Raw genomic sequence first — 13,417 nt, 5'->3', positions numbered from 1 at the left:
CATAATCGCAAATCTCCATCTCAAAGTTTTTATCCACAAATATCACATACTAGCAGGGTGTTATAAGAGTGATTGGTGATGGAGAGGGGGCGAAGCAATGAGGCTTGGATGGTTGCAAAAATGGAATGGAAAGACGAGGACCTCCATTATTGGCTGCTTAGAAGCTCAAATGCAGGGTAGAAGAGGATCTAAAAATTGGTTTTGATAGAATTCTAGATATAGAGATGAGAAAGCTGGATGGAAAATTAAAAAGCTGCAAGGATCTCATTCTCGCACCGCACCAAGCATCACAAGGTGTAGGAGAGGGTGGATAAAGAAATTTGCAATCAATGCTTTTCTCCCTGTAAAACACGTAACTGGAACGGACACAGACGCTCATTCCTTTTCTCCTTGCATGGCTTGTGAACTTCAGCAGATGTACTCTATTATTACCATCACAAAAATGGTCCACCCGGTCACTAACATTTTAAGGCGCCTTTAATTTAGCCTGGTACAATGTAAGTAGGAAATTAATTCTACTAATAATTTTTGAAGCCTGCGTTGGTACGGTGCCAAAGACCACCTTAGTCCCACATCGGGAGTGGAGAAACCAGCGATGGGCGACCGCTGGTACAAGAGGAGATGGCGGTGTAGAGGAACCATCATTCGGGCAAGAAAGCTCTGGGCAAGTGCTTTTATGCTCAAGTCTCTGAGTAAGACTCTAAATTTTTATTTATTTATTTTTGAATTAGACTCTAAAACCTCCCTATCCCTCTCTTTCTTTCTTACAACATTTTTCTTGCATTTGTCCACCTAAACCGTGCTCACAAAGAAAACCTCCATCTCAAGATGATGGGTGATGCAGGACGACTGCAGGAAAGAGAGGAAAGAGGGAGGAAACTGGTTGACCTGACACCGGCGTACACAACAATGGGTCTCCAGAGGATCGATGATTGGGAAGTGCCTCAGGTAGAGTGATCTCAATTCACTTTCCTAGCACACTTGGTTTTCTTTTGATATGTTCTAAAGCTAGGAGCGGCAAACGATTTTCTTCCCATGTCGGCTTGTAGATTTCTTTTTTCTTGATTTTTCTTTATCTTACTCAAGTTCGAGGGTCTTGGGTTTTGACACATAATCGCAAATCTCCATCTCAAAGTTTTTATCCACAAATATCACATACTAGCAGGGTGTTATAAGAGTGATTGGTGATGGAGAGGGGGCGAAGCAATGAGGCTTGGATGGTTGCAAAAATGGAATGGAAAGACGAGGACCTCCATTATTGGCTGCTTAGAAGCTCAAATGCAGGGTAGAAGAGGATCTAAAAATTGGTTTTGATAGAATTCTAGATATAGAGATGAGAAAGCTGGATGGAAAATTAAAAAGCTGCAAGGATCTCATTCTCGCACCGCACCAAGCATCACAAGGTGTAGGAGAGGGTGGATAAAGAAATTTGCAATCAATGCTTTTCTCCCTGTAAAACACGTAACTGGAACGGACACAGACGGTCATTCCTTTTCTCCTTGCATGGCTTGTGAACTTCAGCAGATGTACTCTATTATTACCATCACAAAAATGGTCCACCCGGTCACTAACATTTTAAGGCGCCTTTAATTTAGCCTGGTACAATGTAAGTAGGAAATTAATTCTACTAATAATTTTTGAAGCCTGCGTTGGTACGGTGCCAAAGACCACCTTAGTCCCACATCGGGAGTGGAGAAACCAGCGATGGGAGACCGCTGGTACAAGAGGAGATGGTGGTGTAGAGGAACCATCATTCGGGCAAGAAAGCTCTGGGCAAGTGCTTTTATGCTCAAGTCTCTGAGTAAGACTCTAAATTTTTATTTATTTATTTTTGAATTAGACTCTAAAACCTCCCTATCCCTCTCTTTCTTTCTTACAACATTTTTCTTGCATTTCTCCACCAAAACCGTGCTCGCAAAGAAAACCTCCGTCTCAAGATGAAGGGTGATGCAGGACGACCACAGGAAACAGAGGAAAGAGGGAGGAAACTGGTTGACCTGACACCGGTGTACACAACAATGGGTCTCCAGAGGATCGATGATTGGGAAGTGCCTCAGGTAGAGTGATCTCAATTCACTTTCCTAGCACACTTGGTTTTCTTTTGATATGTTCTAAAGCTAGGAGCGGCAAACGATTTTCTTCCCATGTCAGCTTGTAGATTTCTTTTTTCTTGATTTTTCTTTATCTTACTCAAGTTCGAGGGTCTTGGGTTTTGACACATAATCGCAAATCTCCATCTCAAAGTTTTTATCCACAAATATCACATACTAGCAGGGTGTTATAAGAGTGATTGGTGATGGAGAGGGGGCGAAGCAATGAGGCTTGGATGGTTGCAAAAATGGAATGGAAAGACGAGGACCTCCATTATTGGCTACTTAGAAGCTCAAATGCAGGGTAGAAGAGGATCTAAAAATTGGTTTTGATAGAATTCTAGATATAGAGATGAGAAAGCTGGATGGAAAATTAAAAAGCTGCAAGGATCTCATTCTCGCACCGCACCAAGCATCACAAGGTGTAGGAGAGGGTGGATAAAGAAATTTGCAATCAATGCTTTTCTCCCTGTAAAACACGTAACTGGAACGGACACAGACGGTCATTCCTTTTCTCCTTGCATGGCTTGTGAACTTCAGCAGATGTACTCTATTATTACCATCACAAAAATGGTCCACCCGGTCACTAACATTTTAAGGCGCCTTTAATTTAGCCTGGTACAATGTAAGTAGGAAATTAATTCTACTAATAATTTTTGAAGCCTGCGTTGGTACGGTGCCAAAGACCACCTTAGTCCCACATCGGGAGTGGAGAAACCAGCGATGGGCGACCGCTGGTACAAGAGGAGATGGCGGTGTAGAGGAACCATCAGTCGGGCAAGAAAGCTCTGGGCAAGTGCTTTTATGCTCAAGTCTCTGAGTAAGACTCTAAATTTTTATTTATTTATTTTTGAATTAGACTCTAAAACCTCCCTATCCCTCTCTTTCTTTCTTACAACATTTTTCTTGCATTTCTCCACCTAAACCGTGCTCACAAAGAAAACCTCCGTCTCAAGATGATGGGTGATGCAGGACGACTGCAGGAAAGAGAGGAAAGAGGGAGGAAACTGGTTGACCTGACACCGGTGTACACAACAATGGGTCTCCAGAGGATCGATGATTGGAAAGTGCCTCAGGTAGAGTGATCTCAATTCACTTTCCTAGCACACTTGGTTTTCTTTTGATATGTTCTAAAGCTAGGAGCGGCAAACGATTTTCTTCCCATGTCAGCTTGTAGATTTCTTTTTTCTTGATTTTTCTTTATCTTACTCAAGTTCGAGGGTCTTGGGTTTTGACACATAATCGCAAATCTCCATCTCAAAGTTTTTATCCACAAATATCACATACTAGCAGGGTGTTATAAGAGTGATTGGTGATGGAGAGGGGTCGAAGCAATGAGGCTTGGATGGTTGCAAAAATGGAATGGAAAGACGAGGACCTCCATTATTGGCTGCTTAGAAGCTCAAATGCAGGGTAGAAGAGGATCTAAAAATTGGTTTTGATAGAATTCTAGATATAGAGATGAGAAAGCTGGATGGAAAATTAAAAAGCTGCAAGGATCTCATTCTCGCACCGCACCAAGCATCACAAGGTGTAGGAGAGGGTGGATAAAGAAATTTGCAATCAATGCTTTTCTCCCTGTAAAACACGTAACTGGAACGGACACAAACGGTCATTCCTTTTCTCCTTGCATGGTTTGTGAACTTCAGCAGATGTACTCTATTATTACCATCACAAAAATGGTCCACCCGGTCACTAACATTTTAAGGCGCCTTTAATTTAGCCTGGTACAATGTAAGTAGGAAATTAATTCTACTAATAATTTTTGAAGCCTGCGTTGGTACGGTGCCAAAGACCACCTTAGTCCCACATCGGGAGTGGAGAAACCAGCGATGGGCGACCGCTGGTACAAGAGGAGATGGCGGTGTAGAGGAACCATCATTCGGGCAAGAAAGCTCAGGGCAAGTGCTTTTATGCTCAAGTCTCTGAGTAAGACTCTAAATTTTTATTTATTTATTTTTGAATTAGACTCTAAAACCTCCCTATCCCTCTCTTTCTTTCATACAACATTTTTCTTGCATTTCTCCACCTAAACCGTGCTCACAAAGAAAACCTCCGTCTCAAGATGATGGGTGATGCAGGACGACTGCAGGAAAGAGAGGAAAGAGGGAGGAAACTGGTTGACCTGACCCGGTGTACACAACAATGGGTCTCCAGAGGATCGATGATTGGGAAGTGCCTCAGGTAGAGTGATCTCAATTCACTTTCCTAGCACACTTGGTTTTCTTTTGATATGTTCTAAAGCTAGGAGCGGCAAACGATTTTCTTCCCATGTCAGCTTGTAGATTTCTTTTTTCTTGATTTTTCTTTATCTTACTCAAGTTCGAGGGTCTTGGGTTTTGACACATAATCGCAAATCTCCATCTCAAAGTTTTTATCCACAAATATCACATACTAGCAGGGTGTTATAAGAGTGATTGGTGATGGAGAGGGGGCGAAGCAATGAGGCTTGGATGGTTGCAAAAATGGAATGGAAAGATGAGGACCTCCATTATTGGCTGCTTAGAAGCTCAAATGCAGGGTAGAAGAGGATCTAAAAATTGGTTTTGATAGAATTCTAGATATAGAGATGAGAAAGCTGGATGGAAAATTAAAAAGCTGCAAGGATCTCATTCTCGCACCGCACCAAGCATCACAAGGTGTAGGAGAGGGTGGATAAAGAAATTTGCAATCAATGCTTTTCTCCCTGTAAAACACGTAACTGGAACGGACACAGACTGTCATTCCTTTTCTCCTTGCATGGCTTGTGAACTTCAGCAGATGTACTCTATTATTACCATCACAAAAATGGTCCACCCGGTCACTAACATTTTAAGGCGCCTTTAATTTAGCCTGGTACAATGTAAGTAGGAAATTAATTCTACTAATAATTTTTGAAGCCTGCGTTGGTACGGTGCCAAAGACCACCTTAGTCCCACATCGGGAGTGGAGAAACCAGCGATGGGCGACCGCTGGTACAAGAGGAGATGGCGGTGTAGAGGAACCATCATTCGGGCAAGAAAGCTCTGGGCAAGTGCTTTTATGCTCAAGTCTCTGAGTAAGACTCTAAATTTTTATTTATTTATTTTTGAATTAGACTCTAAAACCTCCCTATCCCTCTCTTTCTTTCTTACAACATTTTTCTTGCATTTCTCCACCTAAACCGTGCTCACAAAGAAAACCTCCGTCTCAAGATGATGGGTGATGCAGGACGACTGCAGGAAAGAGAGGAAAGAGGGAGGAAACTGGTTGACCTGACACCGATGTACACAACAATGGGTCTCCAGAGGATCGATGATTGGGAAGTGCCTCAGGTAGAGTGATCTCAATTCACTTTCCTAGCACACTTGGTTTTCTTTTGATATGTTCTAAAGCTAGGAGCGGCAAACGATTTTCTTCCCATGTCAGCTTGTAGATTTCTTTTTTCTTGATTTTTCTTTATCTTACTCAAGTTCGAGGGTCTTGGGTTTTGACACATAATCGCAAATCTCCATCTCAAAGTTTTTATCCACAAATATCACATACTAGCAGGGTGTTATAAGAGTGATTGGTGATGGAGAGGGGGCGAAGCAATGAGGCTTGGATGGTTGCAAAAATGGAATGGAAAGACGAGGACCTCCATTATTGGCTGCTTAGAAGCTCAAATGCAGGGTAGAAGGGGATCTAAAAATTGGTTTTGATAGAATTCTAGATATAGAGATGAGAAAGCTGGATGGAAAATTAAAAAGCTGCAAGGATCTCATTCTCGCACCGCACCAAGCATCACAAGGTGTAGGAGAGGGTGGATAAAGAAATTTGCAATCAATGCTTTTCTCCCTGTAAAACACGTAACTGGAATGGACACAGACTGTCATTCCTTTTCTCCTTGCATGGCTTGTGAACTTCAGCAGATGTACTCTATTATTACCATCACAAAAATGGTCCACCCGGTCACTAACATTTTAAGGCGCCTTTAATTTAGCCTGGTACAATGTAAGTAGGAAATTAATTCTACTAATAATTTTTGAAGCCTGCGTTGGTACGGTGCCAAAGACCACCTTAGTCCCACATCGGGAGTGGAGAAACCAGCGATGGGCGACCGCTGGTACAAGAGGAGATGGCGGTGTAGAGGAACCATCATTCGGGCAAGAAAGCTCTGGGCAAGTGCTTTTATGCTCAAGTCTCTGAGTAAGACTCTAAATTTTTATTTATTTATTTTTGAATTAGACTCTAAAACCTCCCTATCCCTCTCTTTCTTTCTTACAACATTTTTCTTGCATTTCTCCACCTAAACCGTGCTCACAAAGAAAACCTCCGTCTCAAGATGATGGGTGATGCAGGACGACTGCAGGAAAGAGAGGAGGGAGGAAACTGGTTGACCTGACACCGGTGTACACAACAATGGGTCTCCAGAGGATCGATGATTGGGAAGTGCCTCAGGTAGAGTGATCTCAATTCACTTTCCTAGCACACTTGGTTTTCTTTTGATATGTTCTAAAGCTAGGAGCGGCAAACGATTTTCTTCCCATGTCGGCTTGTAGATTTCTTTTTTCTTGATTTTTCTTTATCTTACTCAAGTTCGAGGGTCTTGGGTTTTGACACATAATCGCAAATCTCCATCTCAAAGTTTTTATCCACAAATATCACATACTAGCAGGGTGTTATAAGAGTGATTGGTGATGGAGAGGGGGCGAAGCAATGAGGCTTGGATGGTTGCAAAAATGGAATGGAAAGACGAGGACCTCCATTATTGGCTGCTTAGAAGCTCAAATGCAGGGTAGAAGAGGATCTAAAAATTGGTTTTGATAGAATTCTAGATATAGAGATGAGAAAGCTGGATGGAAAATTAAAAAGCTGCAAGGATCTCATTCTCGCACCGCACCAAGCATCACAAGGTGTAGGAGAGGGTGGATAAAGAAATTTGCAATCAATGCTTTTCTCCCTGTAAAATACGTAACTGGAATGGACACAGACGGTCATTCCTTTTCTTCTTGCATGGCTTGTGAACTTCAGCAGATGTACTCTATTATTACCATCACAAAAATGGTCCACCCGGTCGCTAACATTTTAAGGCGCCTTTAATTTAGCCTGGTACAATGTAAGTAGGAAATTAATTCTACTAATAATTTTTGAAGCCTGCATTGGTACGGTGCCAAAGACCACCTTAGTCCCACATCGGGAGTGAAGAAACCAGCGATGGGCGACCGCTGGTACAAGAGGAGATGGCGGTGTAGAGGAACCATCATTCGGGCAAGAAAGCTCTAGGCAAGTGCTTTTATGCTCAAGTCTCTGAGTAAGACTCTAAATTTTTATTTATTTATTTTTGAATTAGACTCTAAAACCTCCCTATCCCTCTCTTTCTTTCTTACAACATTTTTCTTGCATTTCTCCACCTAAACCGTGCTCACAAAGAAAACCTCCGTCTCAAGATGATGGGTGATGCAGGACGACTGCAGGAAAGAGAGGAAAGAGGGAGGAAACTGGTTGACCTGACACCGGTGTACACAACAATGGGTCTCCAGAGGATCGATGATTGGGAAGTGCCTCAGGTAGAGTGATCTCAATTCACTTTCCTAGCACACTTGGTTTTCTTTTGATATGTTCTAAAGCTAGGAGCGGCAAACGATTTTCTTCCCATGTCAGCTTGTAGATTTCTTTTTTCTTGATTTTTCTTTATCTTACTCAAGTTCGAGGGTCTTGGGTTTTGACACATAATCGCAAATCTCCATCTCAAAGTTTTTATCCACAAATATCACATACTAGCAGGGTGTTATAAGAGTGATTGGTGATGGAGAGGGGGCGAAGCAATGAGGCTTGGATGGTTGCAAAAATGGAATGGAAAGACGAGGACCTCCATTATTGGCTGCTTAGAAGCTCAAATGCAGGGTAGAAGAGGATCTAAGAATTGGTTTTGATAGAATTCTAGATATAGAGATGAGAAAGCTGGATGGAAAATTAAAAAGCTGCAAGGATCTCATTCTCGCACCACACCAAGCATCACAAGGTGTAGGAGAGGGTGGATAAAGAAATTTGCAATCAATGCTTTTCTCCCTGTAAAACACGTAACTGGAACGGACACAGACGGTCATTCCTTTTCTCCTTGCATGGCTTGTGAACTTCAGCAGATGTACTCTATTATTACCATCACAAAAATGGTCCACCCGGTCACTAACATTTTAAGGCGCCTTTAATTTAGCCTGGTACAATGTAAGTAGGAAATTAATTCTACTAATAATTTTTGAAGCCTGCGTTGGTACGGTGCCAAAAACCACCTTAGTCCCACATCGGGAGTGGAGAAACCAGCGATGGGCGACCGCTGGTACAAGAGGAGATGGCGGTGTAGAGGAACCATCATTCGGGCAAGAAAGCTCTGGGCAAGTGCTTTTATGCTCAAGTCTCTGAGTAAGACTCTAAATTTTTATTTATTTAATTTTGAATTAGATAAGATTGAAAAATAGGACTAAGAATAATTCTGATATTAAGAGTTTGAAATTGGAAAATTAATATTGTTGGTGTCTGATTATATATATTGATGTTAGAGGGAGGAAACTGGTTGACCTGACGCGACAATGGGTCTCCAGAGGATGGGCAATTGGGAAGCGCCTCAGGTAGGGTGATCTCAATTCACTTTCCGAGCACACTTGGTTTTCTTTTGATATGTTCTGAAGCTAGGAGCGGCAAACGATTTTCTTCCCATGTCAGCTTGTAGATTTCTTTTTTCTTGATTTTTCTCTCTCTTACTCAAGTTCGAGGGTCTTGGCTTGACACATAATCCCAAATCTCCAACTCAAAGTTTAATTTTTATCCACAAATATCATATACCTTTTCAATTTTTCTTGGTTATTTATCGGATGAAAAGCCCAGAATTTTCTTGTGAGAAATCTCTCCAATTCATTTGGAATCTCACTTTATTTTTCTGAGATGTCCCAGTTTGGCTACTTTTTTTTTGATGAACTGGGAGGATTAATCGCCCAATTTATTCATCGAAAAGGTATTTACATGAGGTTTGGTTATAAAAGGTTGAAAGATCGACCCAAGCTGAGGATGCTTGTGTCTGTTTCAGACCTGATGAAGGGAAAACAAATTAAAGTCTGAGGAAGTGAGTCGGAGTAGTCCTGAGCGGATTCACCATTTGAGGGCATATTCTAAGCTCCGGCAGGGAGTTCCGTTCTTCCAAGAGTGCAAAGTTGATTTCCATTGTTTTAGTGGAAGAATTTGCCTCGAATTTGAAGATCCTATCGCTTCCAATAGTTCTTATCTATATGATGATTCTACGATATTTTGAAAGATTAGTGATTTGAGTTTATTTTTGTGAATTTCTGAAGTAAGACCCATGAATCACATGTGCTATCACTATCAATCGCATGGACGGAATGATATATAAATAATAAACACCATGGACTTCAATTCCTGCATCTCAAACTATAAATCACATGAGGTCTTTGGAATCTGTCGTCTGCGCATCACTTAGTTTATTTTTTGGATTTTGTTTGTTGCTTCATCTCTTCAATGAGTTGTTATGAGTAGCTTCTGACCTTCCTTTTCTGAGGGAAATTCCTCAAGGACGATTTGATATTATTCTCTGTCACTTTCTCTTCTTCAGATTCTAGTGTTGTTTCTAGTTGAACTAATTTATCTGGGAGTATGGATATTTTTTACTGATATTTTTAGTAGTTCCACCAAATTATATTTTTGCTAACTGAACATGGCTTTCAAAGAATTTTATTGGCACTTCTCCTGGTCTTCTCTTTTCGACAATGGAACCAAACGTGAACAGATCCTCGCTCTTGGGTATTCTCATCAAACCTCCTCTCCTCCCCAACTTTGGGGTTTCCTTCGTTTACTTAGTCTTCTATATTTTGTGTTTTATTCTGAACCAAGGTTCAGGTCATGATGCGTACAGATTGTACGTTTATGTCTCTTGATTACATCCTTATAGAATAATATTGGGCAACCATGTAAGCATGTTACTAGTGAACTGATGATTTCTTTGTGCCATAATTATCTAATTGTGTTTTGGAAGCATGTCAGCATCATGAGATGTATGTGTTTGTAACCAACCCAAATTCTATTGCTGACATGGTGAAAAAAAGTCACGCATTCTCATCATATTTTCATGGTTGTTTGTGAGTATAACATTTTTGATGTCTTCATGAGATGTATGTGTTTGTAACTAACCCAAATTCTATTGCTGACATGGTGAAAAAAAGTCATGCATTCTCATCATATTTTCATGGTTGTTTGTGAGTATAGCATTTTTGATGTCTTATATGGCATGTCTTTAGGGAAGTTTTGTGCTGGGAAATATATATTTTGACTTATGCTGGTTGGCATGCATTAAATATCTATTATAGGCATATTGCCATTTTAAGTCTTTAATATAAAAGAAATCTTTAAGACCTCTTTGGTTTTAACTAATGGAACCCTAAACCATATAAAAGCATCTTAATTTCTTGCTTTTTTTAATTCTAAAAATAACTCTTAGCACCTTTAGTTAGATTTCTCTCTTAGAAGCCTCAGTAGAATATCCAAGACTTCTATAAAGAAGGGATTATAATATTGCTAGACTTCAAGTATAAAAAAATGAACAAAGACATTTCAAATTAACAAGCAATAGAAAAATCAAATTAGCGAGAAAGAAGTTTAATTGAAATATTTAAAATCTAAAAGCTTTTATTGAAGAAGGAAGAAAGAAACATCTGAACCAAGAGATAAAGATGAGATTTAATGCATTAAACATTTAACTATAAACTAATTTTTTTCATAAATTTTAAAATTTAGGTTTTAATTAAATTGTTTCAGATCTAATATTTTTACAAGTTGCATTTATTTGAGATCTCCTATATATATATACTTTAGTTTCTTAATATTGCTTAAAGGAATTCATTACATTTGATGCACGGTAAACATTTATTGCACCATAACTGTTTTCTTGAATATATCTATTATATGAAAATTTTTCGAGCACTACTTTCTTACCCTTCAATGTAAACATTATTGCCCTCCCCCTCCCTCCCCATCCCTTGTTATTATCACTAGATTTTTCTACGTGAACAGCATTGCGATGGGGAAGTGAAGGTGGTACTGTGGTAAGCAGCATCTCCAGAAGACCAAGGGTGACAGTGAAGAAGAAGTCTACATCGGAGATCCTAGTAGGAACCTGATCGGCATCATTAGAAATTTTTTTGAAGTAACCGTAGATGGTAGCCATCATTCCTTTGAAAGCAGCAACAATAACTGATGCGGAGAGGTGAAAAAATCGCTTCAGCTCTGATTGATGAACTTCATAATCAGTAACCTCGCGGGTTTGGCCTGTGTTACTTCCTTTGTAACAACAGAGAATAACAAGCTGCATGCCAAGCATAATGGTGACGAGCTTGCCATATTTTGGATTCAGGAGAAGCAGAAGGCTGGCTGAAGTTAGCATTGTAAGAACGCCGGTGATATAAATTAGGATCTTGGCGGCGACGTAAAGATGTTCGTTGTTACGTCCATGCAATACTCAGTAAGAAGTGAGCAGCATCAGTGCGAGATCAGCTAAGAATGTGAAGGATATAAGGCTACGACAGGCCATGGCGTAGAGGCTAATGACATGTTCGGTTATCTCTTTATGAAGATAATAGTATGTCGCCGCTGTTCTACTAATTATTACCATGATCTATTTTGAATAGTCCGAGAATCATTTCAACCAAACTATGATGCCACATGGTCTTTCACCTTCTGGCATTGTAGTTTGGTTGAAACGATTTTCGAACTGGTCAAAATGGATATGGTAATGATTAGTGGAACATCGACGACATACTATTATCTCCGTAAAAAGAGCCGTATATGTCATTAGCCTCTACGCCATGGCCTGTCGTAGCCTTATATCCTTCACATTCTTAGTTGATCTCGCACTGATGCTGCTCACTTCTTACTGAGTATCGCATGGACGTAACAACGAACGTCTTTACGTCGCCGCCAATATCCTAATTTATATCACTGGCGTTCTTATAATGCTAACTTCAGCCAGCCTTCTGCTTTTCCTGAATCCAAATTATGGCAAGCTCGTCACCATTATGCTTGGCATGCAGCTTCTCATCCTTAGTTGTTACAAAAGAAGTAACATAGGCCAAACCCACGAGGTTACTGATTATGAAACTCATCAATCAGAGCTGAAGCTATCCTTTGGCCTCTCCGCATCAGTTACCGTCGCTGCTTTCGGAGGAATGATGGCTACCATCTTCGATTATTTCAAAAATTTTTCTAAAGATGTTGATCAGGCTTCTATTAGGATCTCCGAGGTCGGCATCTTCTTCACTGTCACCCTTGGTCTTCTGGAGATGCAGCTTACTACAGTACCACCTTCACTTTCCCCATCGCAATGCTAGATCGCGCTTCATTACCCTTATCAAAGTCCGCAGCTGTTATTTGTTTGGTTGGCTAGTACTGACAGGGCTATCAGTTGCCGCTGAATTTTTCAAGAAATTCATTTTTCTGGCTTTATCCGAGCCAAGCTCATAGTGCCATAGGTCATGAAAGCGAGCCTGGCACCTTCTGGATCACCATTACCACTTTCAGTTTTGCAGCATTGATGATGACGGTTTACTCGGGGCACTTCAGCAGCAAAGAGAAGGACTTCCACCTCTAGAGATGCATTTCTTCATTTCCTCAGCTTTGATGTCCAGCCTGTGTTCGTCCAAGAACACAAAGCCTGGCAATGGCTGTGAGCGTGCCTACTTATTCTACCATTGCTTGGATGACATTTGCTCTGCTGGATTTCAGCTTGTTGGAGAGTCAAACTAGCGCAACAGGCAATACTTGTGAAATAGATATATTGACTTATGCTGGTTGGCATGCATTAAATATCTATTATAGGCATATTGCCATTTTAAGTCTTTAATATAAAAAAAATCTTTAAGACCTCTTTGGTTTTAACTAATGGAACCCTAAACCATATAAAAGCATCTTAATTTCTTGCTTTTTTTAATTCTAAAAATAACTCATAGCACCTTTAGTTAGATTTCTCTCTTAGAAGCCTCAGTAGAATATCCAAGACTTCTATAAAGAAGGGATTATAATATTGCTAGACTTCAAGTATAAAAAAATGAACAAAGACATTTCAAATTAACAAGCAATAGAAAAATCAAGTTAGCAAGAAAGAAGTTTAATTGAAATATTTAAAATCTAAAAGCTTTTATTGAAGAAGGAAGAAAGAAACATCTGAACCAAGAGATAAAGATGAGATTTAATGCATTAAACATTTAACTATAAACTAATTTTTTTCATAAATTTTAAAATTTAGGTTTTAATTAAATTGTTTCAGATCTAATATTTTTACAAGTTGCATTTATTTGAGATCTCCTATATATATATACTTTAGTTTCTTA

General features: G+C 40.0%; 1 long non-coding RNA gene across 1 annotated transcript; it reads left to right on the top strand.

The window, feature by feature from the left end:
- The first annotated feature begins 8,662 nt into the window (after positions 1-8,662).
- Positions 8,663-10,023, top strand: LOC103695502. The gene is made up of 2 exons (XR_005513226.1): positions 8,663-9,039; positions 9,112-10,023. It is a non-coding gene; the product is annotated as an uncharacterized LOC103695502 (long non-coding RNA).
- Positions 10,024-13,417: the final 3,394 nt, after the last annotated feature.

The sequence above is a fragment of the Phoenix dactylifera genome, chromosome 9, assembly GCF_009389715.1.
Source record: "Phoenix dactylifera cultivar Barhee BC4 chromosome 9, palm_55x_up_171113_PBpolish2nd_filt_p, whole genome shotgun sequence".
NCBI lineage: Eukaryota > Viridiplantae > Streptophyta > Magnoliopsida > Arecales > Arecaceae > Phoenix > Phoenix dactylifera.
Note: the sequence above shows the minus strand (reverse complement) of the source record. Positions and strands in the feature narration are given on the sequence as shown.